The sequence below is a fragment of the Pseudophryne corroboree genome, chromosome 1 (genome assembly GCF_028390025.1).
Source record: "Pseudophryne corroboree isolate aPseCor3 chromosome 1, aPseCor3.hap2, whole genome shotgun sequence".
Taxonomy (NCBI): Eukaryota; Metazoa; Chordata; class Amphibia; order Anura; family Myobatrachidae; genus Pseudophryne; species Pseudophryne corroboree.
Genome location: NC_086444.1, coordinates 275991046 through 275996313, shown reverse-complemented (window position 1 = coordinate 275996313; position 5268 = coordinate 275991046). Strand labels below are relative to the sequence as shown.

At 39.7% G+C, this 5268-nt stretch overlaps 1 long non-coding RNA gene across 1 annotated transcript; it reads left to right on the top strand.

Annotated features, from left to right (window-relative positions):
• The first annotated feature begins 220 nt into the window (after positions 1–220).
• Positions 221–1285, top strand: LOC135057269 (uncharacterized). Its single transcript, XR_010244130.1, has 3 exons — positions 221–339; positions 413–625; positions 1228–1285. It is a non-coding gene; the product is annotated as an uncharacterized LOC135057269 (long non-coding RNA).
• The last annotated feature ends 3983 nt before the right edge of the window (positions 1286–5268 follow it).

Sequence of the window (5268 nt, the reverse complement as noted above, 5' to 3'; positions counted from 1 at the left end):
GTTGTGTGTTTTTTTTTATTTTAAAACCTTTCCTTGAACTTGTGGCCTATGTCAGTGTCCTGTACATGTTTACCTGTGTTGATGTTGCCATAGTGCATATGTGTTTTGGTCATTGTTTTTTTTTTTTTTTTTTTTTTAAATTTCTGGTCCTTATGTTTGGTTTAAATAAAAACCAAGCATTTCTAAAAGAATAAATGTTTATAAGCATAATGGGTGGATGTATACACAATAGCATGATTTTTTAATATAATTCATTTTATACAGTGTCTGAAAAAAGCAGTACTACTCGTCGGCCAGTAACTCCTATCACATCTGATGATGATGACGCTGTGGAAGCAGGTAAAGTGTCTATAGTAGTATAGGGTATGCTTGTAAAGGAATGGGCATAACAAAATTGCACTTTCATTAAAAGGTCCATCAAAAGAAGTATGGAGCAGCAGAAGTGGCACTTCTGTAAGACATCACCACAAAAAACCTGTGGCCGAAAAGAAAGCAAGGTCGTATGTCCCGGCACAAACACAGCAGGCTACCCCGCCACGAAGATTATCGTCCGTATGTTCTGTACCCCCACTCCAAATTTTGGACACACCTCCAAGACGTCATCCACACTCCCCTCATCTTGATTGTGAGTATCAAACTGAAAAAAATGTGTAAAATGTCAGAACATAATCAAAATCAGTCATAACCGCATTAAGTCAAAAACACATCCAAAACTAAAATACTTACCGCAGTAAGTAAAAGCTGAAATGGAATCCAAACTAAATGGCCTTGTCCACATCCAGTAAAGATATGTATGTCCACTTGAGCCATACAGTATGACATTGGGTATAAGATGCTGCAACAAAAAAGCATGTTGGTATGTTTGCAAAAAGTAAGGTTGTTTTTCCAAAAATCACATGTGTGCTTGAGGTAACATTGCAAAATACATATAAAAACATTAATATGTTTGTTAGAACAAAGCTATAAGGTAACACATTATGTATTCCAATGTGTTTTTATGGTGGAGTATGTGTGAGCTACAATAAAACTAAAGTGTTTGCTTTCCCAATTAAGTAACCAGACACATTTGCCTCAAACAGGCATATGTATGTATTTAAGCTATGAGTGATGATGTTGCTAGCCAGAATAGTTGAAAGCAACAGTGAATGACATGTGTTCCATGTGTAGTGATTTTTAAACATTTCACAAACATATGGATAGCTAACGGAGATTTGTTTAACATTTCAGCTTCGAGTCCTGGGAACAGCATCCCTCCACAACAACACCAACACAGTGACATGGAGGAGACAAACATCTTATAAATATAACACTTAGCTCCTTGACCCTTTTTTCAACATCATTAATTATAAGTGGGCCAAAAAAAATAAAAATTTAGTACACACATTTATTCATTAACATTTTTTTTGGGTATTGGAGGAGGGAGATGTTGATGGAGCCACACATACATGTTAGCAGGAAGTAAACTGACCACTTGATTTTTTTCTAATCATTACTCTTTCTAGATTCCAATCATTCTCTTTGCCTGCAGATACAATAATTGCCAGCCAGGCAGAATGTCTTTAGCAGGAAGTAAACTGACCACTTGATTTTTTTCTAATCATTACTCTTTCTAGATTCCAATCATTCTCTTTGCCTGCAGATAATCCAAAATACAATGTTAGTGATACATATCTTAGCTATCTTATCTATACAACATTACAGGAAGAACACAATAGAGTTGCGTAAAAAGCTTGTAATATGTTGCCTTTGTTTTGTTTGAAAAACATTGTCCAAATGAATGTCAGTATTGTTGGGACATGTTTGTGTGTGTTAAAAATTATTAAGCATGTTTTTACACATGATGCTGAAACAAACAAATATGTACTTTTACAACAAAAAACAAAAACTGTGTATAATAATGTATATGTGTGGCAAACTGTGTATTTACTTACACATCATCAAGTTTACAGCATCAAACATTAGGAAATACATTTTTCCTGATTACAGTAAGTTTGTGAGTCTTAAATATGATGGTGCATCACACATAGGGACACATGTATTCCTCAAGGCTAACATATTATATGTTGAGGAGTGTTTTTTGGGAACACAGGTTCTCAAACTCGGCCCTCAGGAACCCACACAGTGCATGTTTTGCAGGTCTACTCACAGAATCACAAGTGACATAATTAGCTCCACCTGTGAACCTTTTAACATATGTCTGTGAGTAATTCATACACCTGTGCTTCTACTGGGTTACGTGAAAAACATGCACTGTGTGTGGTCCCCTGTGCATTAGGACGTTACACACAATGATAAAGTGAAATACTAAATGGATGATGTGGGCTTGTAAGAAATTAGCACTGCAAGTTTTTGATCACTTATCCAGACTTAATGCATGCCACTCATAATCTGTTGTTTTGAGATTAAAAATACACACAATACACATGCGACATTTGTTTTTCATATAGCGAGGGTATGTTTGTATGTGTCAAGGAGACAGACACATTCTGAGTAATGGATTTTGGTAAAAAAGGCAAAACATCTATTTATGAATACACAACAAATGAAATAAGCAAACCAAGCTTACCTTAGAAATAGCGATTGATGATCTGTTGCCTAACCTGCCTTCCTACATCAGTACTCCAAGTATCACCAGATGTCTCTAATTCCTCTGCTTGCTGGCTGCTTTCTTCCTCCTCCTCCTCCTCAACATGTGGCAGATGTTGTTGTAAACACATGTTATGAAGAAAGCAGCAGCAGAACACAATTTGAGTCACCTTGGAGGGACTATACAACAAAAGGCCACCAGACTTATCCAGACACCGAAACCTAGATTTCAGCACACCAAAACATCTTTCTATCACATTCCGCGTGGACTTATGTGCATTATTGTAATTGTGTTCAGCAGGGGTATCAGGTTGGGACAATGGAGTTAGAAGCCAAGAGAAACAGCCATATCCTCCATCACCTAAAAGACTGATATAGTAACGTGATTCATGTTAAGATACAGCAACACATAAGTAACACACTGTGGGGCAGATGTATTAACCTGTAGAAGGCATAAGGAAGTGAAAAACCAGTGATATGTGCAAGGTAATAAAGGCAGCAGACAATCTGTTCCTAAATGTTAATTTACATATTGTAGGAGATTGGCTGGTGCCTTTATCACCTTGCACAGATCACTGGTTTCTCAGTTCCTTATGCCTTCTACAGGTTAATACATCTGCACCTGTATTTGGACAAAGTATATGCAGGCCTACACATATTAAATTACATACCCAGCAGCCATCCATCTGGCATTTGTCCGTCCTCAAACTTATCAAAGAGGGATGACTGACTGAGGATGAAGGAGTCATGGCAGCCCCCAGGGTAACCAGCAACAACACTCATTATTTTGAGATTTGCATCACAAACCACCTGCACATTTGTGGAGTGTTCGAAATGGCGGTTTGTATATATGTGCTGCCTGCCCCTAAGTGGTCTCAGCTGAATGTGTGTGCAATCTATGGCTCCAAGCACATTGGGCATGCCAGCCAGCTCATAGAAATCTACCCTGACGGCATGCCACTGAGACTCCTGGGTAGGGAAGCAGATTGAGGCCTCGATGTGGGGCTGCAAAACAGCCAACACCTGTGTGAACATTTTAAAGAACAATAAACATGAGATTTTAGGACAGAACTGGCCACCGAGAAATTAAAACAAACACAAAACAGAAGAGGTCGTTAGGTATACATCACCTGTGTTAAGATTCTGGAAAATGAGGGCTGTGAGATTCCTATGACATCCCCAGACACAGCCTGAAAGCTGCCAGTAGCCAGAAAGTGCAACACAGCCAGGAGTTTGTGCAGGCCTGAGACAGGGCGAGAGCGTGCTGTCTCAGGGTCTAGGCCCAGTTTGACAAGGTCATACAGACGGAAAATGTTGTTATGATTTAGACGGAACATCTGTATGACCTTATCATCAGACAATGCGTTCAAGTTTAAACGCCCCCTAAAAAAACGAGGCCTGCGCAGCCTCCGCGGAACCTGTACAACCTGCTGACCATGTTCAGTTTCTTGGCCCTGGGTACTTACAGGCTGATGTCTGAGTCTGAGGAATCCCACAGCACACAAAAGATCACTGGCCCACAGTTCTGCTGCCATTTCTGAGTGTAGGTGGATTGAAATGGGCCTAACATCCTTTTATAGGCATCCTAATTCAGGTGTGAGTGATTTTTTTATTTGCAACACATGTAAACACGACTGAAAAAAGCAGGTCTATTTTTTTGCCGCTTTTTTTAACGAATCGCAAAAAAATACGACCGCATTTGAGCACTCAGAGACGAACACCCAAATACGAATGAATAGTGAATTCCCGTATTCTATGAAATAACAGCCGCGTTTGACCGATGGTCTATTCATTCGTATTTCAGAACGTTGTCATTCAAACCATTACGAATAGACCAGACACTGCCGAGATTGGTGCTTAGTGAATTCCCGGATTGGGACTTAGAAAAAAAAAACACAAATCGGCCAAACTCTGATTTTTAGTAAATACTGGCCCATATGCTGGTGCGGTTGGCCCTGGGTTCCTCCTAATGCAAGACAATGCTAGACCTCATGTGGCTGGAGTATGTCAGCAGTTCCTGCAAGACGAAGGCATTGATGCTATGGACTGGCCCGCCTGTTCCCCAGACCTGAATCCAATTGAGCACATCTGGGACATCATGTCTCGCTCCATCCACCAATGCCACGTTGTACCACAGACTGTCCAGGAGTTGGCGGATGCTTTAGTCCAGGTCTGGGAGATCCCTCAGGAGACCATCCGCCACCTCATCAGGAGCATGCCCAGGCATTGTAGGGAGATCATACAGGCACGAGGAGGCCACAGACACTCCTGAGCCTCATTTTGACTTGTTTTAAGGACATTACATCAAAGTTGGATCAGCCTGTAGTGTGTTTTTCCACTTTAATTTTGAGGGTGACTCCAAATCCAGACCTCCATGGGTTAATAAATTTGATTTTCATTGATAATTTTTGTGGGATTTTGTTGTCAGCACATTCAACTATGTAAAGAACAAAGTATTTAATAAGAATATTTCATTCATTCAGATCTAGGATGTGTTATTTTTGTGTTCCCTTTCTTTTTTTGAGCAGTGTATAAATTGCTGGGGGAGAAATATACTTTAAAGGCGGATACACACTAGGTGATTTCAGCCTAAAAAATAAATGATAACGGCATAAATGTTATTATCGTTTATTTTTAGGGTTATATCGTCCAGTGTTTATGAGGGCAATATTGGTGACCGAT